Here is a 24958-nt window from a genome sequence, read left to right as displayed (position 1 = left end):
TCAATAAACAGACAGACAGATAGATGGATAGATGGATGTAAAGCACTAACATGAGAGAGAGAGAGAGAGAGAGAGAGAGAGAACCTTAAAAATACCAGTTATATTACAACAAAAACAATACCAGGCAAAAAAGTCCCAATAATACCAGGAAAATACCAAAATAATACCAGAAAAATACAAGGAAAATACCAGAAATAATACTAGAAAAATACCAGAATAATACCAGGAAAATACCAAGAAAATACCAGAATAATACCAGGAAAATACCAGAATAATACCAAGAAAATACCAGAATAATACCAGGAAAATACCAGAATAATACCAAGAAAATACCAGAATAATACCAGGAAAATAAGCAAAGGTGATAGAAGGCAGCTCAGAGGGGAAGGCCTTGGTGGTGTAAGAATGACGTCAGGAGGAAGTGGAGAGCTTTACACCAATGATAAAAAAAAAAAAGCTTGGTGGAGCTGGTGTTGTTAGCTGTCAACTGGTGTGTGTGTGTGTGTGTGTGTGTGTGTGTGTGTGTGTGTGTGTGTGTGTGTGTGTGTGTGTGTGTGTGTGTGTGTGTGTGTAGGGAAGCAGGTACTACACACACACACACAACTTGGTAACTGTATAGGATAAGTGTGTGTGTGTGTGTGTGTGTGTGTGTGTGTGTGTGTGTGTGTGTGTGTGTGTGTGTGTGTGTGTGTGTGAGAGAGAGAGAGAGAGAGAGAGAGAGAGAGAGAGAGAGAGAGAGAGAGAGTGAGTCGAGAAGCAAGTTAGATTAAGAGAAGAGCATCTGAGGGAGGGGGTAGGGGGGAGCGCCCTTGGAGAACGGGTAGGGGGGGCAATGAACCCTTAACCCCTTCACACCGGCGACTTAATCTTTCCTTCTAGCTACCTCCAGACGATTTTATTTACCTGCAGAGACGATTTTAAACACTCCCCATTAACCCCTTCACGTACTCATGTCCCCTGACGAAACTACCAGACGCAACACTAGCTGGGATCGTTCGTTTCGTTTTTAAAGGCTCCAACATGCTTGCACGCGTCGGCCTTGGTCACCTGATGCCGGCTCTCCATGCTACTCGATCTCTGGCAGCCTCCTTATTCAGTCCCTTATCCCTGAGGTCACACTGTATGACCTCGTCCCCAGGTTTTTTTCGGTCTGCCTCTCGCAACCCTACCCATTACGTTAACACTTCTCACTTTCTGCATCCCATCCTCTCCATATGCCCAAACCATCTCAATCTACCTCTCCTCATCACAACAACAATGCACTCCAATCTCATCCTTCCCAGGCCTCGCATTCAAGGACGCATTACACATCCACCTAATCACTGTCATTTCTGTACGTTTGAGCCTGTGAATATCCTCTTCCTTTACTGCCCAGGTCTCACTACCACACAGCATTACACCCCTAACATGCTGCATACAAAGATCCCTTAGCACGGAGGGGGAGGCAAAAGCTTCCTAAACTTCTTCCAACCACTCCTCACTCTAGCCACAGAATCGAAATAGAAATCCTTTGTAATTCACTTGACTCCATTTTTCCCTCCTCCCTCCCACGTCGCTCACTACAAAATCACATTCACGTTACATTTCTTTCCTTCCCTCCCCCACATCACTCTCTATTACCTCCCCATCCATATTTGCTTCACTCTTTGTCTATTTCTGTCTCGGCCAAATACTGTCTCCCTATTTCAGTTCAACTTGATTTGCCTTCCCCTAACGCCCTTCTTCAGTGCATGTATATTTAGATGCTCGGGTCGTCATAGTCACCGCCACTCTCTGCTTCATCATCATCATCATCATCAATTTATCTGGTTGCCTGCTGCTTTATAATGCCTACTGTTATCATCATCATCATCACTATCCTCAACACTCACCACCACCACCAGTATCCTCATCACCATCATCATACTTACCTGCTCGGTGCTCTATCATGCTTACTGTATCATCATCAACATCATCAACATTCTCGTCCCCCCCACCACCACCACCCCTTCCACCACTAGCACCACCACCACCACCACACCACCACCATCATCATCCCTACCACACTTCCTTCAGCTTTTTTTAGTATCCTTACATAGTACCGTCCCCTAAATTTCAGACTGATCCCCTGAATTTTGAGTAGTAGCCCTGAAACCCAAATTACGGAGCCCCCCCCCCTTCTCTCTCTCAGGCCACTGCACCCACACAAGTGTCAACGATCAAATCAGTCCAATTTCCTATCCATCACACACCTGCCCAATTAACTACACCTATCCAAAACCACCCACACCTGTCCACGTAGAGAGAGAGAGAGAGAGAGAGATAGAGAGAACCTGACTCTCTCCACACCCCTTCTCCCTCCGAGCAACCCCACCGTGACCTGCCAGCGCCCTAGGTGTTGTACTGACCCGCACACACACACAAACACACACACACACACAGAGGCAGGGGTGAGGCAGAGAGGTGGCAGTGAGAGAGAGAAGATGTGAGGCAGACAGGTGAGGGGTGAGGCAGGGAGAAGGCAGAGGTGAGGCAGGAGTGGAGTGAGACCAAGAGACAGGAGAGAGAAAAGAGAGACAATGGGTGGCAGGGTGGAGAGATAGGGGTGACGTAATATGGGGTCATGAGAGTGCAGAGGCAGGGGTGAGGCAGAGGATAGGCAGGAAGGAGGCAAGAGAGGCAGGAATGAGGTACGGGTGAGGCAAGAGCTGGGCATGGGTGAGGCAGGAACAGTGAAGGTGGAGGTAGACACTGATGGTAAAGGATGCTGAGGTGGAGGGGACAGGACAGCGGAGGAAGATAGGGTGGTGGTGAGGGTGGAGGAGAGGGAGAGGGTGGGGTGTTGGGTGTGGAGGAGAAGGAGAGGGTGGGGTGTTGAGGGTGGAGGAGGAGGAGAGAGTGGTGGTGAGGGTGGAGACATTGTACCCTGGACAAGATGGGCGTCAGTGGAGTGGAAGGCAGTGGAGAAAGGGTTAAGGGATGGGAGAGACGAGGGGAAGAGAGAGAGAGAGAGAGAGAGAGAGACACTGGAGTGGTAGGGTGAGGTAGAAGAGGAAAGAGAAGAGGCAGAACGGTACTGGAGAGGTAAGTGAGGCAGCGGAGAGAGAAGAGGCAAGAGAGAGGGAGTGGTGATGACAGCAGTGAGGCAGCGGAGAGAGGCAGGAAGGGAGAGACGGGAGAGAGAAGGAAGGCAGGATTGGTGAGGTAGGGATGAGGCAGGGAAGGGAGGCAGACAGGAGAGGGAAGTAAGGCAAGTGGGGTAAGGTAGGAGAGAGGCGGAGGTAAGGCTGGAGAGGAGTGAAGCAGGGAGGGGTGAGGCAGGAGAGAGGGATGAGACATGAGGGGTAAGGCAGGGGTAAGGCATAATGGGTGAGGCATGAGGGGCGAGGCAGGGGTAAGGCATAAGAGTGAGGCATGAGAGGTGAGACAGGGGTAAGGCATAAAGGGTGAGGTATGAGGGGTGAGGCAGGGGTATGACATAAGGGTGAGGTATGAGGGGTGAGGTACGAGGGGTGAGGCAGGAGTAAGACAGGGGTGAGACAGGGGTAAGGCAGGGGTGAGGCAGGGTGGAGGTGGAGGCAGCGTACCCTGAACCATATAGGGGGGGGGGGTGCTCGCTACAGAGGTCATGCCCCGCTGTCTGCCCGGCTTTCTGGAGGAGGGGCGAGGGGGGAGGGTAGAAAAGGGAGGGGGAGAGGAGGAGGAGGGGTAGGGGAAGGGGTGGGGGTAGGTTAGGGAAAAGGGGGAGAAGAGGTGGGGAGAGAGAAGGGGGGCTGTGTAGTGTAGTGTAGTGTAGTGTTGTATTGTGCTTAGTTCATTTTGTGCTCCTTACTTTAACTTAATGTAGTGCACACTTCATTGTGGTGCTGTGTAGTGTGGTGGTGTGGTGGTGTGGTCTGGTGTGGTGTTGTGTAGTGTGGTGTGTGGTGTAGTGATGTGTGGTGTGATGTGGTGTGGTGTGGTGTGGTGTGGTGTGATGTGGTGTGATGTGGTGTGGTGTGATGTGGTGTAGTGTGGTGTGGTGATGTGGTGCGCTGTTGCCTAGTTCTAAGCAGTTTAGTGTATTGTGGTGGTGTGATGTGATGTGGTGTGTGGTTTGGTTAGGTGGTGATGAAGATTATAGTGCAATTGTGTGCAAGAGTGTGGTGCAGAACAAGACAGGTAGTGGTGGTGGTGGTGGTGTGGTGGGGAGCAAGTCAGTGTGGCAGAGCAGGAACTGTGGTGGTGGGAATAAGTGTGGTGTGGTGTGACGATGGTGAGAGTGTGGTGTGGCGTGTGACGGAGAGGCGGTGCGGTGTAGCACAAGAGTGCTAGTGGTGAAGCGAGTGTGGAGAAGGGTAAAAGTGTGGTGGTGATTTTAATTGTGGTGTGGTGGTGAGTGTGGTATGGTCTTGTGATGAAGTGGTGTGGTATGGTGGCAGACAGGAAGACTGGTAAAGTGTGGTGGTTGGCTGTGGTGTAATGTGTGACGTGGTGCTGTGGTGAGGTGTGCAGAGTGCAAGGGTGGTGAGGTGTGGCAGAGGGCAAGGGTGGTGAGGTATGGCAGACAGCAAGGGTGGTGAGGTGTGGCAGACAGCAAGGGTGGTGAGGTGTGGCAGACAGCAAGGGTGGTGAGGTATGGCAGACAGCAAGGGTGGTGAGGTATGGCAGACAGCAAGGGTGGTGAGGTATGGCAGACAGCAAGGGTGGTGAGGTATGGCAGACAGCAAGGGTGGTGAGGTATGGCAGACAGCAAGGGTGGTGAGGTGTGGCAGACAGCAAGGGTGGTGAGGTGTGGCAGACAGCAAGGGTGGTGAGGTGTGGCAGACAGCATGGGTGGTGAGGTATGGCAGACAGCAAGGGTGGTGAGGTATGGCAGACAGCAAGGGTGGTGAGGTATGGCAGACAGCAAGGGTGGTGAGGTGTGGCAGAGGGCAAGAGGGTGGTGTGGTGTGGCAGAGAGCAAGGGTGGTGTTGTGTGGTGTGACAGAGGGCAAGAGGGTGGTGTGGTATGGCAGAGGGCAAGAGGGTGGTGTGGTGTGGTAGAGGGCAGGGGTGGTGTTGTGTGGTGTGGTAGAGGGCAGGGGTGGTGTTGTGTGGTGTGGTAGAGGGCAGGGGTGGTGTTGTGTGGTGTGACAGAGGGTATGAGTGGTGTGGTGTGGTGTGGTGGTAATGGTGACAAGTATCAATGAGCCAACAGCACCACCAGCACAAGGAAATAATGTGTGGTGTGGTGGTGAACTGTGGTATAGTGTGGTGTGGCAGAAGCAAGAGTATGATGTGGTGTTGTGAAGTCTGGTACAGTGTGACGATAATGTGCGGTGTGGTATGGTGTGGCAGAGAGCAAGAGGATGGTGTGGTGTGGTGGTAGAAGGCACAATAGCTGTCAGTGAAATAGAGGCATCAGCAACACTAGGAAAGAAGTGGTGTGGTGTGGTGTGGTGTGGTCTGGTATGGTGCTGGCTGTGCTGAGCTGTGTGGTGTGGTGAGATGTTGTGTGGTACAGAGTGGTGAAGGAGTAGCGTGGTGTGAAGTGGCGGACAGTAAGAGAGTGGTGTGGTGGTAATGGTGACAACAATACCACCAACACAAGGAAAGACCTGGTGTAACTAGCTGGTGTAACTGCCTATCAAGACTGACAACTGTGCCTCCTGACAACACTCCCATCCTCTGTCAGAGTCACCATTTCAGACTTGGCATATCAGCCCAATTTAACCTTAATCTAACCTTCCCTGAGATAACTATTACTAAACACATCAACCCTAACATTATTTAATCTTATCCTACCTTATTTAATCTTGCCTAACCAATCTAAATTCTAAGTGAAACAAACCAAACAGAACTCAAATTAATCTGACACGGTTTTATACAATTTAACTTAGCCCGATCGCCAAACCAGACCATACCAGACCCAACCAAAGCTACTCTGTCCTAACCCACCCCACCCCAACCTAAACTAACCCAACCCAAGCCAACCCAATCTAAATATATTACATGTGAACGGCAGACAAACATCATACTAGTTCATTAATTTGTATACATTCATACACCAAAAATCATTATCATCATCATCACCCAAAACACATCATTAACACCACCACCCCCCTCATCACCACCATTTCTCCACCATCACCACCATTCCATCCCACCTTCCCCTAACCTACACTGTCACCACCACTACGTATGCTAGTGGTGGTGGTAGTTTTGGTGGTAGTGGTGGTAGTAGTTTTGGTGGTAGTGGTGGTAGTAGTTTTGGTGGTAGTGGTGGTGATAATTGTGCTGGTGGTGGTAGCATTGTGATTACTGGTGATGTAGTAGTAGTAGCAGTAGCGATGATAGATGTTGTGGTAGTGGTGGAAACAGCAGCAGTAATGGTGGCAGTTGTTGTGGTAGTGGTGGTAGCAAATGCAGTTGTGGAAGCAGTAGTAGTAATGGTGGTAGTTGTTGTGGTAGTGGTGGAAGTAGTAGTAATGGTGGGAACTGTTGTAGTAGTTACTGTAGTGGTGGAAGTAGCAGTAGTAATGATGGTAGTTGTTGTGGTAGTGGTGGTAGTTACTGTAGTGGTGGAAGTAGTAGTAATGGTGGGAACTGTTGTGGTAGTTACTGTAGTGGTGGAAGTAGCAGTAGTAATGGTGGTAGTTGTTGTGGTGGTGGTAACTGTAGTGATGGAATCAGTAGTAGTAATGGTGGTAGTTGTTGTGGTAGTAACTGTAGTGGTGGAATCAGTAGTAGTAATGGTGGTAGCTGTAGTAGTAACTGCAGTGGTGGAAGTAGTAGTAGTAATGATGGTAGTTGTTGTGGTAGTGGTGGTAGTAACTGTAGTGGTGGAAGTAGTAGTAGTAGTAATGGTGGTAGTTGTTGTGGTAGTGGTGGTAGTAACTGCAGTGGTGGAAGTAGTAGTAGTAGTAAAGGTGGTAGTTGTGGTGGTAACTGTAGTGGTGGAAGTAGTGGTACTAATGGTGGTAGTTGTGGTGAACCTCTCCGTTACCACAACCCGACCCCGCCCACACAACTCACCTTATATAGCCCCATCCACCACCTGCCCACTTACCCACCCATCCACTCCCTCCCTCCACCGCGGACTTTCTCTACTCCCTCTACTCTCTCTCTCTCTCTCATTCCACCTATTTCTCTTTCAAACTTTTTTTCCTCACCACCAATACCTCTCTCTCTCTCTCCCCATTTTTCTACCCCCCCTCTCTTCCCCTCGACTCCTATCCTCTCCTTATCACTCCCTCCCCCTACTTCTAACCTCTCCTCCCTCCTCCCTATCCCGCGCAGGGAGGAAGAAGGGGAAGAGAATGAAGGAAATAGATAAGGAGGAAAGAAAGGAGAAACACGGGGAAAGAGGAGACACTTGAGGAAGAACAGTAAAGGAAGAGGAGGAAGAAAAAGGAAGAGGAGGAAGAAAAAGGAAGAGGAGGAAGAAAAAAGGAAGAGGAGGAGGAAAAAGGAAGAGGAGGAAGAAAAAAGGAAGAGGAGGAGGAAAAAAGGAAGAGGAGGAGGAAAAAGGAAGAGGAGGAAGAAAAAAGGAAGAGGAGGAGGAAAAAGGAAGAGGAGGAAGAAAAAGGAAGAGGAGGAAGAAGAAATAGTCGAGGAGGAGGGAGACGAATACAAGGGAAGGAATAAGGAAGACGAAGGAAGAGGAGGTTGTGAAGGAAGACAAGGAGAGGAAGAGGAGGAGTGAGGAGGAAGAGGAGGTGAAGCGAGAAAGAAGAGGTGGAGTAGGAAGAAGAGATGGAGGAGGAGGAAGAAGAGGAGGAAGTGAAGGGGAGAAGGAGGAAGAAGAAGTGATGGGAAGGAGAGAGGTGAAGTACAAGGAAGAAGAGGAAGTGAAGGGGAGGAAGAAGAGGAGGAAGTGAAGGGGAGGAAGAGGAGGAGGAAGTGAAGGGGAGGAGGATGCTGGCAAAACGAAACAGGAAGTGAAACGAGGGGCTGAGCTCTTCACCCCGTGGGAAACTGGGGTGGGGTGGGTGGGGTTGTGGTGGGGTGCTCGCTGTGCTGTGGGTGTGGCTGTGTGGGTGTGGGTGTGTGGTTGTGAGTGTGACTGTGTGGGTGTGGCTGTGAATGCCCGTGTGTGGGTGTGGCTGTGAGGGTGTGGGTGTGTTTGTGGGTGTGCGGGTGTGGCTGTGAGGGTGTGGGTGTGTTTGTGGGTGTGCGGGTGTGGCTGTGTGGGTGTGGGTGTGCGAGAGTGGGTGTGCGAGAGTGGGTGTGTGGGTGTGTTTGTGGCTGTGAGTGTGAGTGTGGGTGTGCGGGTGTGAATGAGGAAGTTGAGGTGTGGGGTAATGTGCAGTGGTGTGGGGTGTTACGGTGAGATGTGGGCAAGTGGGTGGGTGATGTGGTGTGAGTGAGGGTGTGGGTGGTGTAAGAGGGGTGTGAGTGTGAGGTGGGATTGTGTGGACTGGTGTGGGGAGACGGGGTGAGGTAAAGTGGAGTGGTTTGGAGGTAGTGTGGCGTGATGGTGTGGTGTGGTGTGGCGGTGGGAAGGTGCTGTGTTGTGTAAGTGGGGTGTGGCAGTAATATCTGCTGTTCTGTGGTGGGGGTGGTGCGATGTAAGTGTTGTGGTTTGGCCGGTGTGTGGTGGGGTGGAGTGGGGTGGGGGATCGGGGTAGTGTGGCTTGATGTGGTGGATGAGATGATCTAGGTGTGTAGGGTGGTGTGGATGCGATGAGGGGGGAGGGGAGGGGTGTGGGGGTGGGAGGATGTAAAAGGGAGAGGGAGGGGAGAGGGTGGGGGGTGGGGTGGGGTGAGTCTGGTGATGAAGGTGGGCAAAGTCGTGATGGAGAGTTGAGTTGAAAGGGGAGGTAAAGTGGTGTTTGGGATGGCGTAAGGGAGGGGAGGGGGACCTGGGGAGGAGGAGGAAGGGAAGGGAAGGAGATGGAGGAGGGAAGCAGGCAGGAGAAGAAGAAATGAGTTAGGGAACAGAGGTAATGGAAAGGAGGAATGGGAAAGGAGGTGAAAAAGAAAGAAAGGATGAGAGGGGGCAAAGAGAGGAAAGGAAGGGAAGGGGCAAAAGAAAGAAAAGGAAGGGAAGGGGCAAAAGAAAGAAAAGGAAGGGAAGGGGCAAAAGAAAGAAAAGGAAGGGAAGGGGCAAAAGAAAGAAATGGAAGGGAAGGGGCAAAGGGAGAAAAGGAAGGGAAGGAGCAGAGAAAGAAAGGAGGTAAGGACGTGGAACAGATCGAGTGAGAAAAAGGTACACCCGACCACATAAAACAACAGGCTATACATAACCGTAGGCCTACTGTACTGGCCTGTAACGAGGACCTGCTGTTACCTGATGGGGCAGGGCTAATTACTCCCAAGACCTAACCAACGCACAGGAGGAACAGAAAAGAAGGGTGGAGACGAGAGGAGGAGAAGGGGACGGATGGAAATTGGCAAGAGGAGAAGTGAAGAATGGTGAGGAAGTGTATGGCAGTGAAGGAGTACCGTACAATGGTGCACAAAGGAGGGCAAATAGTCCTGTTGGTCCTTTCGAGGCTGTTTGTCGTAGGGAAGATTATAGCCAACAAAACAATTCTAGAGTTAAAGACAAGGAGAGAAAAGCAGGGAGGCTCCAGGAGGGAAGGGGGAGGGAGAGGAACGGAGGTAAAAATGGTAGATGGGCAACATGGGGGTGGTGAAAGGGAGGCTGGTATGTTTTATGGGGGAGGGGAACGGAAAGGGGAGGGGGAGGGATGATAAATGGGTAGGTGTGAGATGGGGAAGGGGTGATGAAGACACTGCAGAGGTGGGGATGGTGGGGTGTAGAGGAGATAGGTGTTGGTGTGAAGGTGTATGGTGGTAGATAATGCTGGGCGTAACAGATAGAATGATGGGAAAGGAGCACAAAGAATGGGTGTGGGTGGGGAGAGGTTTGGGAGGGTGGAGGGAGAGGAAAAGGATGACAGATGTAGGAGGGATTGAGAGAGGAGATAAAAGCACAGAAGAGAAAAAAGATGAGGGGAGAAATGTGGAGTGGTGAGTGGAGGAGAAGAGAGAATGGAGAGAAGCCAGCAGGAAGTGGAGAGGAGAGAGAGGCGAATGGAGAGGAGAGGAGAGGAAAGTCGAGTGGAAAGAAGGGAGGAGAGACGAGTGGGGAGGAGAGGAAAGACGGGTGGAGAGGAGATAGAGAGAGAGAGAGACGAGGAGAGGGAGAGATGGTAAGGGGGGAGGGGAGAGTGTAGGAAAGGGTGGGGAGGGAAAAACAATGAAGGATGGGAGAGGGATATGGTGAGTGATGAGGGGAAAGTAGAGGAGAGGAAAGAGACCTTGCTGGGGAGGAAACAGGGGTGGGGTGACTGCGTGGGAAAGTGTAGGAAAACCGGAGGAACATTCTCTCTCCCTCTCTCTCTCTCTCTTTGAGGCGTCACTCCAGCACCCGCGATAGTAGTCAAGTATTTATAAGCTATCTGGTTTTGCAACGTGACGGGCGGGCACGTGGAAAACATTATTACGAAAAGATGTGGGGCAGTATTTCGACACGCATCACGTCACCAGCCAACCATTTCTGTGACGGAAGTATTGTGACGCATACATCTGGGTGACGGAAAAAGTGTGACGCATACTGACCACACCAATCACCACCCACCCCTTAACTACCATGACCTCACAATTATATCTCGTTTAATTACTTCTGAGATAGTCTATTATAATTCAGATAAGGGGGGGGGCTGATAATAACAATCTATCTATCTATTGCCAGACGCCTCAATCTCGTAACGGGTGGCCTATGATCTCCAGTCTTTCAAACGCAGTGTGTCCAGGCATCTCAAAATGGTCGGATCTTGAATTTGGCTCTATATTGTATTTTGTTTTTCTCTTGGAGGGAACTGTTACTGCGGGCTCATGGCCTTTGGTTCCTTCTTCCTCGCATAAAAAAAAAAAAAAAAAAAAAAAATCGCCTCCATGTCGCCCTTCCCCCGCCATTTCACTGCCCTCACCCCAACTCTCACCCCCCCCCCTCTCACTCCTATACCTCTCCACTCCATTGCTCCATCTCATCCTTGGTCTCTCCCTTCTTCTCCCCCCTCCGCCTCACTCACATACACTCTCCTTATTAGTCTCTAGCTCTCCATCCTCTCCACATCGCCAAATCACTTCAAAGTGCTTCTCAATGTACAATAATAATAATAATAATAATAATAATAATAGTAGTAGTAGCAGTGGTTGTAGTAGTAATAATAATCTATCTATCTATATACCTAGGCTGCTTCCCCCAAGGAAAGGGAGGTAGCCGAGACAGGACGACACACTCCCCATTTACTCATCCATTCAAACACATTCATTCGAATCTTAGCCCCAAAGAGGAGAACGGACAGATCCTCACCGCACCATACCGCACATGGGTCAACTGTGCAATGCAATCAGTGACATCCGCAGCAGGGCCCGACAGCAGAACTGGCTTACCCCTGCCACATCATAACAGACCCATCCCTTACCCGCACCTAATAATAATAATAATAATAATAATAATAATAACTGGATACACACACAAACCATGAATCAACACAACCTTCTTTTACCTAAAATATATACAGTATATTACACAGCAAAAAATCAATGCGGTCAATTTCCCTTCTCACATCTTCCCTTTGCAACACCAACCCATAAATAAAAAAAAATAAAAATAAATAAAGATAATCAAAAAGACACTCACCTTTGATTAATATTTTTCACACGACTTCAAGCACGAGAGAGAGAGAGAGAGAGAGAGAGAGAGAGAGAGAGAGAGAGAGAGAGAGAGAGAGGTTTGTATTTTTCAAGATCATGTTCGATATTTTTGGCGTGGGAAAAAACTGTCCCTTACTCCCTTCACCTTAACTTGGCAAACTTTTTCGTCCTTTTGCGGCTTATTTCACGTACCTGACACTGATTTTCGTCCTTTTGCGGCTTATTTCACGTACTGTACCTGACACAGATTTTCGTCCTTTTGTGGATCATTTCACGTACCTTAGTAGCAAAAAAAAAGACAATGCTATGGCTCTACATCCTTTCCACAGCACTTCTTCGTGACTATCATCATATTCTAGTGCTCATCCATTGTTAAAACCCAGCATTCAAGATAGAGGGATGGCAAATTTAAGTATGCCTCTACATCCATCCTCTCCACAGCACTTCTTCGTGACTACCATCATATTCCAGTGCTAATCTATTGTTATAACGCAGCATTCAAGATAGGAGGGATGGTGATTTTAGGCCAAGTTAGAGTGAAAAGAGTATAGTGTTGAGTTTAGGATGTTATTTATTGTATTATGATAATTTTACTTCAATTATTATATTTTTACGTTACCAATTATTTCTATCTATCTATCTATTGCCAGACGCCTCAATCCCGATTGGGGTGGCCACAAACAAATCGCCTCGAAGTCGCCCTGTCCCCCACCATTTCACTCCCCTGCTCCCAACTCACACTCCTCTCTCTCATATACCTCTCCACCCCATCTCTCCATCTCATCCTCGGCCTCCCCCTCCCTCTTTCCCCCTCCACCTCACTCCCATACACTCTCTTCGTCAGTCTTTCACCCTCCATCCTCTCCACATGGCCAAACCACCTCAGTGTGAACCAATTACTTCATTATTTTTATTTCACCAATTATTTTATTTTTACTTTACCAGTTATTTTACTATTTTTACTAAACCAATTACTTTATTTATACTTTAGCATTATTATTTTTTTTTTTTACTTGGCCAATGATTTTTACTTTACCAATTATATTATTTTTACTTCACCAATTATTTCTTATTTTTACTTCACCAATTATTTTATTTTTATTTTGCCAATTATTTATTTTTATTTTGCCAATTATTTATTTTTATTTTACCAATTATTTATTTTTATTTTACCAATTATTTTACTTTTGTTTCACCAATTATTTTGTTTTTACTTTACCAATTATTTTATTTTTACAATCTATTTATTTTTATTTTACCAATTATTTTATTTTTACTTTACCAATTACTTTATTATTTCTACTTAACCAATTACTTTGTTTTTACTTCACCAATTTTGTTATTATTATTTCAGTTATTTTATTTTTACTTATGTTATTTAATTACTTTTACTTTAATTAGCTTATTATTTTTCCTTCACCAATTACTTTATTATTTATTTTCATTTATACTAGTGTTATTCAGTTTGAGGGAGACTTTAAGAATTAGCTAGATTGATTTGTAAGTGTGATCCTCGTGCTGATGAGGTTAAGGTCAATGGAATGATGGAAGGGAAAGAGGGAGGGAAGTGAGAAGAAAAAGGTAAACAGGGAAGGAAGGAGGGAAGGAAGGAAAGAAGGATGGATGGATGGACGGATGGATGGATGGATGGACGGATGGAGGGAGGAAGAAAGAAGACATGGGAAAAAGAGAAAGTAGGAGAGGAGGGAGATGAAGGAAGGAAGGAAGGAGAGGGGAGCGAAAGAAGGAGGTATGAAGAAAGGAAGGAAAAGGAGGGAGGGAGGATGGAAGAAAGAAGAAATGGAAAGAGAAAGTAGGACGGAAGCGAGATGAGGAAACAAAGGCAGACAAAGGGAAGAGGGAAGAATGAAAGAGGGTGAGGGGGAAGGAAGGAAGGAAGGGAGAGGTGAGGGAGATAAGAATGAGGGATACCGGGGAAAAGAAGGAAAGGCGAAGGAGTAGGAAAATGGAAGGAAGAAAGGAGGGAGGGAGGGAGAGAAGAAAGGAGGGAGAGAAGGAAGGGCGACGAGGAAGGACATTGGGAAAAGGGAAAAAAGGAATGGGTGGGAAAGAGCTGTGTGTGAGAAAAACAGGAGTGTGTGTGTGTGTGTGTGTGTGTGTGTGTGTGTGTGTGTGTGTGTGTGTGTGTGTGTGTGTGTGTGTGTGTGTGTGTGTGTGTGTGTGTGTGTGTGTGTGTGAGAGAGAGAGAGAGAGAGAGAGAGAGAGAGAGAGAGAGAGAGAGAGAGGTAATTTCCGATTAATCGAAAACCAGAGAAAAAATCCAATTAAATATAAACCTGAGTAAAAAAAAAAAATAAAAAAAAAATAAAGAAAAGAAACCAATCACAAAATTAATAACAAAGTCTAAAGAAAACGTGTTGAGAAAATTAAAGACAGAAAACGGGGGGCTGGGGGAAGGGCAGACTGATGAAGATGAACAAAAAATGGTGAGAAATGACTTGCTAAGGACGGGACAATAGAGGCTTTTCAGATGGGAAGGCAGCTGAGTAAATGAGTAGGTGTGTGTGTGTGTGTGTGTGTGTGTGTGTGTGTGTGTGTGTAAGTGAGTGAGGAGAGTGAGAGTGAGTTGCGAGGGAGAGAGATGAGTAGGAAGGGGATGTGAGAGCGAGAAGCGAGGGTTGTAATGTTAGGGAAAGTGAGTGAATTATTGAGAAAGTGAGTGAGAGAGGAAAGGAAGTAATAGGAAACTGAGTGAGGAGGAAAGTGAGAAAGAGAGAGAGAGAGAGAGAGAGAGAGAGAGAGAGAGAGAGAGAGAGAGAGAGAGACAGTGAGTGAGTGAGTGAGTGAGTGAGTGAGGGAAGAAAGTGAGAGAGAGGGGAAAAAAAGTGAGTGAGTGAGAGGCTGAGAGAGGAAGGGTGATGAAGTAAGTGAGGGACGTAAAGTTATGATGAGAGAGTGAGTTAAGTTGGAAGAGAAAATGAGAGAAAGTGAGCAAGGAGAAAGTATGGAGAGTGGGCGAGCCGGCTGGGAATGGTGATTGAGGAGTAAAAAAGTTGAGAGAGAGAGAGAGAGAGAGAGAGAGAGAGAGAGAGAGAGAGAGAGAGAGAGAGAGAGAATGAACAACAATAAGAAAAAATAAAACCAGGAACAAGAAAGTGAGAAAATAATAAAAAAAAGAAAGTGATAATTACCCTGAATAAAACACACACACGCACACACGCACGCACGCACGCACGCGCACACACACACACACACACACACACACACACACACACACACACACACATACACACACGAGCAAAGGAAAGTGAGAATGACCATGAGTGTGAGTGACCATGATGAGAGAGAGAATGAATTATGGGGGAGGGGGAGGGGGAGGGGAGGGGAGAGCAAGAAATGTTAACTCTGGGAACGGGGTGCGCTGGAAAAACTGGGGGAGGGGAGGGGAGTGAGGGGAGAAAAGGCGAGAGGGGAGAAGGAGGCGTGAAGGGAGAAAAAGTGGGAAGGGGAGTGGGGGAGAAAAAGAGAGAGGGGAGGAAAAAGGGGGAGGGGTGGGGATAGAAAAAGGGGGAGGGGAGGGATGAAAAAGGGAGAGAGTAGGATGACAAAGGGAGTGAGAGGGGAGAGTGTGAGAGGGGGAATGTGAGGAAATGAGCAATAGGAAAGGGAGAGGAGGGAGAGAGAGAGAGAGAGAGAGAGAGAGAGAGAGAGAGAGACACGAGGCGAAAAGGGAGACGAAGTGACATGAAGGGGTGTAGACAAAAGGGAAAGGCAGTAAGGGGAGGGGAGAAAGGGGGAAATGAAGGGGAAACACGAGACCTGTAAATAAAGGGAGGTGGTCAGGGTGAGGGACGAGGGAGTAGAAAGTTGAGATGAAGGGAGAAATAAGAGATAGGGAGAGGAAGAGGAGGCGAAAAATAAAAGGAAAAGGGTGGAAGAGGAAAAGGGAGAGAAAGGGAAGAGCCAAAGGGAGAAGAGGGAGGCTGAGAATTCGCAATACAGGGAGCAACAGTATGAGGTATTGATGGATAAAGGGAAAGAGAAGAAGAGGGATGGGACAGGGAAATGAAAAGGGAGGAAGAGGAAATGGTTGGGAATGTGAAATAAAGGGAGTAATGGTAAGGGTTAAGGTGAAGGGGTGAGGGCGGGGTGAGAGGTGAGGGGTAGGGGGAGGGGGGGAGAAGGGAAGGGGGGGGACTCACCACCACACCCCGCCTCAGGGAACCACTCTCCTTCACCACCACCACCAGACCGTGACTCCTCCCTCCCCCTCCCCCTCCCTTAATTCTCCCCTCCCCTCCCCCTCCCACTCGTCCCCACCCCCCTTTCTTCCTGCTCCCTGTTACACTTCTCTCTCCCTCTCTTTATCTCCCTTTCTACCTCCTCCGCTCCCTCCCTCTCCCTCCCTTCCTCGCTCTCTCTCCCTCCATCTCTCTCCTTGTTTCCCTCCTACCTTTTTATTCCTCCACACCTCCATCCCCCCCTTCAACCTACTCTACTTCTCTCCCACTCTTTAATATCTCTCTTCCTGCTCTCTCCTCCCCCACCCCTCCCCCTCCCTCCCTTCCTAACCTCCCCTTTTCTTCCTATTTCCTAGTACACTCCTCCCCCACTATCTTTTTATCTTCTCTCCCCTCCCTTTCTACTTTCTTCCTGAACACACTTCCTCTCCTATAGCCTCCCCTCCTCCCTTCCTTCCTGCTACCCATTATCACTCTCTCTCTCTCTCTCTCATACGGATAGCCACCCTCTCTCTCACTTCAAAGAGTAATATCCAGCCACCAACTAATAATAATCACAAATATATCTACACCCAAACAATGCACAACCTCCACCAAACCAGGTCACTCAAATTAGATGCTCACCTACACCTGACCCTAATTATAACAGGTGAATTTCCCTAGCCACAGGTGGGAAGAAAAGAGGGTGAAGGTGACAGAAGAAAGGACAGCTGTTGGGAATAAATACTGCCACCTACGATGAGGAGAAGCGTCTGGAGATCGTACGAATAAAATAAGTCCTAGAGGTGAATGGATTAACACTCACGGATGGCAAGGCTGGAACTTCTTTTTTTATGCAAGGAAGAAGGAAGGAAAAACTAGGAACCCGTCAGATTGTTAAAAAAGAAAAGGAAAAAGAAAGAAAAGAAAGAAAAAGTCAAATTCAGGATCCGTTCAAGATTACTTCCACCATGAAAAAAAAAAAAATAATAAAAAAAATAAAAATCCGTTCCTTTCAAGATGCCTGGACACACTGCGTTTAAAAAGCTGGAGTCCGTAGGCAGAGGGAAAAAGACAGACAGACGAAGACAGTACAGTTAACACCTGATAATTCTATTCAGCGAGTCATAGGAGCCACACTGCTGATAAACTGGGGGATTGTCACGTCTTGGGCAGTATTTATATGCACGTCCTTATAAAGCTTGGCGTCTCTTAATTACACGTACCAAATTTAGAGAACACAGTAAAAAGAATATAGGTTGATCTTAAAATTACCTTGGACTCTCACCACACAATTATAATCAACACTCACGATGGATAGGGGATAGTGGACCACTTACCTTGACTCCAAAACAGACTATCTTTCTATTTCTCACGATAGACAGAGGATAGTAAACGATGGACAGAGGCCAGTAAACCATTAATTGACACCAGTTAGACTACCTTCGTATTTCTCACGATGGATAGAGGATAGTTAACCATTTCTTGACCCCAAACAATTAGACTATCTACTTCTTACGATAGATACGAGGATAGTGGACCATTTAACTTACTCCAAATAGACTATCTTTGTATTTCTCACGATAGTTAGAGGATAGTTAACCATTCCTTGACTTCAATTAGACTACTTTTGTATCTGTGTTTTATCAGGAACTAGGGAACGGAACAGACAATAAGGTATAAACATGACACACGGAACAATGTAACTAGACACGGAACAGGGAACGAAATATTCATCCCAAGTTACGCAGAGGAACAAGAATGAGATACGTAACACTATCCACGGAACATATATGCATCATGTCACGTTACGCAGGAAGGGAACAAGGGAAATAGGTAACACTGCAGGTAGGCACGGAACATCTACGCATCCCGCCGTCACGTTACGCAACAAAGGAGCATCAGTGAGCTAGGACACGAACGGAAATACCGGGTGGGGGGAATAAGGAACATGACAGGTGGACAAGAGCAGAAATAAGGGGAAAATAAGGAACACTGAACACACAAAATGCGGAACACATGTATATCAAGCCAGGTTACGGAACAGCGGAACAAATACGATACGGAACACGGCAAACTGGTAGCGCTAATACGGAACAAAAATGAAACGGAACAGTACAGGTAGATTACGGAACAAAAATGAAATGGAACAGTACAAGTAGATTCCGGAACAAAAATAAACACGGAACAGATAGCGTACGGAACAAAAATAAAATACGGAACAGTACAGGTAGATTACGGAACAAAAATACGGAGCAATGCAGGTAAACAGCGCTAATACGGAACAGTGTAGAGGTGAAAATCAGGCACGGAACAGCGCAGGTAGGGTATACAAAGCGACATTACGTAACAAAATATTAAATAAGTAGCAATGCAGGTATACAACGGAGCACGGAGCACAAACGCATCCCGACAGGTTACGTAACACCACAAGGAACCCCACCGACAGCGATGAGACTGTTACCGAAAGGGAGCCGCCCCCCCTTGCCCCCTGACCCTCCTCCCTCACCCCCCTGACCCTACCCCTCCCTCCACCGACCAGCCTATTACGTCATGGTGCCACGGGACGGGTTCTGTGTGTGTGTGTGTGTGTGTGTGTGTGTGTGTGTGTGTGTGTGTGTGTGTGTGTGTGTGTGTGTGTGTGTGTGTGTGTGTGAGAGAGAGAGAGAGAGAGAGAGAGAGAGAGAGAGAGAGAGAGAGGTTGCTTGGGGCTGGGGTTAGGGGGGGGAGGGGGGCAATCAGTGGGGGTATGCGGGGGTAAGAACAGGTGGGTGACGAAGGAAGGAGTATAACGGGAACTGCAAGAGAGAGAGAGAGAGAGAGAGAGAGAGAGAGACGGAGGAAATGTGAGAGGGAAGGAATACAAAGGAAATGTGGGAGGAAATGTGGAAGGGAAGGAATACACAGGAATACAAACCCGTGTCTTTTCGTGGGTGTCTGGTACAGGGAAGGTTATAACAAAAGTATTATATCTGTTAAAGCCATGGATAGAGAAGCTGGAAGTCCTGGAGAGGAGAGCTGAGGAGGGGGGAGAAGAGTTGAGGGGAGGAGAGCTGAGGAGGGGAGAGCTGAGGGGAGGAGAGCTGGAGGAGGGGTGAGCTGAGGAGGGGAGGGCAAAGGAGAGGAGAGGTGGAAAGTAGGAAAGGAAACATAAAGGCAAGAAGAGAGGTCATATGAAAAGAAGGTAAAAACAATCATAGTAAAGGAGGAAAGGAAAGGAAAGGGAAAAAAAGAAGGGTAGGAAAAAGAGAAGTGGGGGAAAAGAGAGTAGACGAGGAAAGGAAAGGAGAGAAAAAAGAGAAAATGAAGAAGAGAGGAGAGCAAAGTAGAGGAGAGGGAAGCGTGTTAGGTGGTGGTGAAATATTATGCTAGTTATATCTTGAAGGGCAGATACGGTAAGAGAATGAATTAGACGTGAGAGAGAGAGAGAGAGAGAGAGAGAGAGAGAGAGAGAGAGAGAAGGGGGGGGTATGTGCGGTGAGAAGATAGAAGTGAAAGGAGACAGAGAGAAAGAAGAGGCGAGAAGAGAGGAAAAAAGTGAGAGGGGGGAGATAAGAGAGAAGGGAGGGGTAGGTATGGGAAGAAGAGTAAGGGAGAGGTGAAAAGAGAAGGGAAAGGGGAGGAAAGGTGAGTGGGGAGACGAGACAGGTGAAAAAAGGTGTGCAAAGAGGTGAAAGGTGAGGAAAGGTGAGGTAAAAGGTGAAGGATGAAAGTGGGAGGGAGGAGGTGGATGTGAAGGATGGAGTGAGTGTGGATGTAGATGGGGTGGAGTGAGTATGGGTGGAAGGAGAGTGGGTATGGATATGGGAAGGAAGAGGAGGATGAACAAGAGAGGTATATGATGGAGAAAGGATGTGACACAGAAGCGAGAGCGGATGAGGGAGAGGGAGCGAGTGGGATATGGCGAGATGGGTGGAGATAGGCAATGGAGAGGGGGGAGAGAGAAAAAGAAGGGAGGGAGAACCAAGGAATAAGAGGGTCAGGGGCGTGAGAGGGAACGATGCAGAGGAGGGATGGAGTGAAGTGGAGTGAGAGGAGGTGGGGATAAAGGTGGAATGATGCTGGAGTGATGGTGGATGTAACAGAAGAGGAATGGTGGTGAGAGGATGAGGTGAAGAGGAGGGGAGACGTGGAGTGAGAGGAGGAGGGAAGAAGTGGAGTGAAAGGAGGAGGAAGAGGAGTGAGAGGGGGAAAGAGAAGTGAGAAGAGGGGGGAAAGTGGGATGAGAAGAGGGGTGGGGTGGGGGGTGGGGGGTAGGTGTGGGGTAATGCAGAACAGATATAAGAGGAGAGGAGGAGGGGGGCGAGAGATGAAGGGGAGAAGGGGTGATGCAGGAGAGTGGAGGGGGGTGAAAGATGGGGAGGCAGAGGGCGGGGGTGGTAACGTGGGTGGGGTAATGCTGTAATGCTGGAGAAGAGAAGGGGAAGGGGAAGCGGGAGGGGGAGGTAGGAGTGGAGTGAAGCTGGAGGGTACACACACACACACACACACACCAGGGGCCGAGAACCTCCAACCTCCCGGATCCTTCCCTCTCTCCACCTGCCTTCATTATCACCTGCCATCTCTCCCCCACTCTACTCCTTTCCTCCATCCCTCCCTCCCTACCTTTCCCTTATTTCTTTCCTCCCTCCCTTCCTCTTCTTATTCTTCCCCTCTCCCTCCCTCCATCCCTCTCATTTCTTTCTCCCTCCTCTCCTTCCTTCTCCCCCATCCCTCCCTCTTTTCAGTTGTCATTCCCTTCTTTCCTCACAAATTACTTTCGTCCTCCCAATCTTCCTTCCTTTGTTCCTTCTCTCTCTCTCTCTCTCTCTCTCTCTCTCTCTCTCTCTCTCTCGTATGCAGGCACACGTAAAGGCATTAATGTTCATCATACACGTACATATTAATGCAGGTAGTGCACACGCACACACACACACACACACAAAATCCAGCACATTACCTGAACACACAATCATACATGCATATAACACACACACACACACACACACAAGCAAGGCCACCAAACAAGGCAAACAAAGGACAGGGGAAACAAAGAATGACCCCACGCCGTGTTAAGTGTGACAAGGACGGGAATATCGCGTAACTACAGCCTGTTTGCGATTTATTCTGGCTGACGAGTGACGATTTGATGATGATGAAGATGACGAGGATGAGGACGAGGAGGAAGATGATTGTGGTAGTGGTGGCAGTGATGATGATGATGATGATAGTGATGATGATGATGATGATGATGATGACGAGGATGAGGACGAGGACGAGGAGGAGGGGGATGGTGTTAGTGGTGGCGGTGATGATGATGGCGATGGTGATGATGATGATGATGATGATGACTCCCCCCTCCCTTCCTAAGCAACCTTTTCAATCTGGTTACTTATATTCTTCTTCAATGTCGCTAACTTCAGACCCTTTCATTCAGCTTAGCAAACTTTGACACCTGGCAGAGTAAATACACAGTGAGTTCGTCCAGTGAAGGAGTAACAGACGAACAGACGATTTTATTCAGCTTAAGGGAGAGATTTACCAGTGAGGGGATTAAAGAGCCAGGCGATTTTTAAGGGAAATCTCCAGCAGTGAGCGGATTAATGACTATATTCAATTTTTAAAAGGTAAATCCCCAAGAGTGAAGGGATTAATGAGGGAAATATACAGGTTATTTTTAAGATTTTTTTGCAGGGATTAATGGGCCAGACGATTTTTTCGGCGAGCTGTAGTAGTGAATAAGGGCTCAATGTAACTCCTCTTGCTACTTCAAGAACTCCACCCCAACTTAAACACATCTTCCACACGTCTTCCACATCTAAATATTCCACACTGCCATCTCTCCACGCCTTCCACATCATCTTAAATATTTCACACTGCCATCTTTCCACGTCTCTCATTCATTCCACATCATCTTAAATATTCCACACTGCCATCCTTCCACCTTTCTCATTCATTCCACATCATCTTAAATATTCCATACTGTCATCCTTCCGTTCATTCCACATCATCTTAAATACTCCACACTGCTATCCCTCCTTCATTCCGTATCATCTTACATATTCCACATGCCATCTTTCCATTTCTTCCATTCACTCCACATCATCAATTCCACACTGCCATCTTTCCGCATCTCCCATTCATTCCACATCGTCCCCGGTAAACAACAAGACAATTAAGCAAGCATGAGAAGAAGCACATGAGTCAGAAGGCAAACAAACAAACGGGGCATCACAAACACTACCCCACAACAAACAAACAAACAGATAAACACAAACACTACCCCACAACAAACAAACAAACAAATCAACACAAACACTACCCCACAACAAACAAACAAACAGATCAACACAAACACTACCCCACAACAAACAAATAAACAGATCAACACAAACACTACCCCACAACACCAAAAACAAGTCAACACAAACACCACCCCAAAACAAACAAACAAACAGATCAACAAAAACACTACCCCACCACAACAAAAACAAGCCAACACAAACACTACCCCACAACAAACAAACATGCACACCAACACAAACACTACCCCACAACAAACAAACAAACAGATCAACACAAACACTACCCCACAACACCAAAAACAAGTCAACACAAACACTACCCCACAACAAACAAACATGCACACCAACACAAACACTACCCCACAACAAACAAACAAACAAACAGATCAACACAAACACTACCCCACAACACCAAAAACAAACACACAGCAAACACCTCTTACGCAGCTCCAGGTAAGTGCAGTCAGCCTTGAAAGGTGACATAAAAAAAAAAGAAATAATTAGGTGGGAAGAAGCAAACCAAACACCGCTTGGGCAGATGGCTCCAGGACAAACAAACAAATAAACACATAAACAAACACAATACATACATACACATCCATCCATACATAAATAAACACACAATACATACATACATACATATCCATCCATACATAAAAATATACATACCGGTACATAAAACACACTACATACATACATAAATACATAAAAACACACACACACACACACAAACGAAATATTTATCTAATGACAAGAGATGATTGATTAGCCAAGACAAACAGTATTGCATGACTGATACATAAAACACACACACACACACACACACACACACACACACACACAGAGGCAGACAGGACCAGCCGCAGGACAGAGTGAATAACCTCGAATTGGGGGTTGGGGAGGAGGAAGGGAGAGGGGGAGGAGGAGGGAGAAGAGAGGAGGAGGAGGGATGGATATAAAGGGATGAGGGGGAGGGAGAGGAGAGGAGGGGAGGGGAGGCTGGGGAGGGAGGGGGCGGCAGCTGTGGAGGGGGCGACGTGGAAGGGCAAGAGGGGGGTGGCAGTGGGGAAGATGGGAGACAGGAGAGGATTAAAGAGAGAGGATGGAGGTGGAGAGGTGGAGGAAAGGGGGGGGGAAGCAGGGAGAAAGGATAGGTTGGGAGGATGGGAAGAAATGGAAGGGGGGAAAGGAAGGAGGAAAGGATGGAAGGGAAGAAGAAAAAGAAGGGGAAAAGGAAAGAAACAGGGAGAAAAGGAGAGAAAAAGAGGGAGGAAAGGATGGAAGGGAAGAAGAAAAGGAGGAAGAAGTAGGTTGTAAGGAAGGAAGGAAAGAGGGAAGGATGAAAGGAAGAGAAAAGTGGAGGTGAGGAAAGTAGGGAGAAAGAGAGAAAGATTATAGTGGAAGGATGGAATGGAGAGAGAAATGCGAGGGAGGGAAGGAGTAACGAGAAGGAGGGAAAGGAGGAAAAGAAAGACTGGGAGGGAAGAAAGAGAGGAAGTAAAGGTGATGTGAGGAGGTGGGGAGACGGGAGGAGGGGAAGGAGGGAGGTGGAAAGATGGAAGGAAGAGAAGGAGGGACGTGGAAAGGAAGGAGATATGGGAGGGAGAGAGTTAGGAAGGAAAGAAGGATGGAAGAGATGACAATGGACGGAACAGGGGGAGGGGGGGAGAGAGAGAGAGAGAGAGAGAGAGTGGGGGGGGGTTGGAGGAGGTGGAGGAGGAAAGAGGAAAGCCGAGAGAAAGGCAGTTGATCTGGAGGGAGGAAAGAAAGAGGAAAAAGACTAGGAGGGAAAAAAAGAGAGAGGGAGGGAGGGAGGGAAAAAAAAGAGAGAGGGAGGGAGGGAAAAAAAAGAAAGAGGGAGGGAGAGAAAAAAAGAGAGTGAATCAAGCAGAGTGGAGGGAGAGAGGGAGGGAAAAAGTAGGAAAGAAAGGATGGGCGGAAGCTGAATGGCATGAGGAAGGAAGGAAGGAAGGAAGGAAGGAAGGAAGGAGGGAGGGAGGGAGGGAGGGAGGGAGGGAGGAGGAAGGAAGGGAGAAAGGAAGGAGGAAGGAAGGAAGGAACAAATGACTATAGCTGATGCATGAACGGACAGATGCAGTGATGAGAGAGAGAGAGAGAGAGAGATTAACAAGGTATCTGATCGCTGAAGATCAAGAAGAAGAGGAAGGAGATGAGGAAGGAAGGAAGAGGAAGAGAGGGGAAGAGGAAGAGAGGGGAAGAGGAAGAGAGGGGAAGAGGAAGAGAGAGGAAGAGGAAGACAAGAAGAAAGGAAGGGAAAGCATGGAGAGAGAGAAGCAGGAGAGAAGGAAAGGCTGAGATGATTGAAGAGGAAGAGAGGGGAAGAGGAAGACAAGAAGAAAGGAAGGGAAAGCATGGAGAGAGAGAAGCAGGAGAGAAGGAAAGGCTGAGATGATTGAAGAGGAAGAGAGGGGAAGAGGAAGACAAGAAGAAAGGAAGGGAAAGCATGGAGAGAGAGAAGCAGGAGAGAAGGAAAGGCTGAGATGATTGAAGAGGAAGAGAGGGGAAGAGGAAGACAAGAAGAAAGAGGGTGGAAAGAGAAGTAAGAGGAGGGAATCAGAATGGGTGAGAATGTTAAAGGTAATGGAAGAGGCGTGTGTGTGTGTGTGTGTGTGTGTGTGTGTGTGTGTGTGTGTGTGTGTGTGTGAGAGAGAGAGAGAGAGAGAGAGAGAGAGAGAGAGAGAGAGAGAGAGAGAGAGAGAGAGAGAGAGAGAGAGATGGGTAGGGATGCGACAAGGTAATGGAAGGGAAAGGGCTAAGTGGGAAGGTGAAGAGACGAGAGGGAAGTGGGGAGAGGGGAGACGGGAGAGGGGAGTGGGGAGGGGAGACGGGAGAGGGGAGTGGGGAGGGGAGGGGGAGAGAAGG

The 24958-nt window shown here is 47.8% G+C and overlaps 1 protein-coding gene across 4 annotated transcripts in view; it reads right to left on the bottom strand.

Moving 5' to 3' along the window:
• pum (pumilio) overlaps positions 1 to 24958 on the bottom strand; it is a 494630-nt gene that overhangs the window by 317552 nt on the left and 152120 nt on the right. The gene's annotated exons all lie outside the window — the stretch shown is intronic.

This window comes from Coenobita brevimanus, chromosome 102 (genome assembly GCF_032717465.1).
Source record: "Coenobita brevimanus isolate Jiangsu-jjx chromosome 102, ASM3271746v2, whole genome shotgun sequence".
NCBI classification, from domain to species: Eukaryota; Metazoa; Arthropoda; class Malacostraca; order Decapoda; family Coenobitidae; genus Coenobita; species Coenobita brevimanus.
Note: the sequence above shows the minus strand (reverse complement) of the source record. Positions and strands in the feature narration are given on the sequence as shown.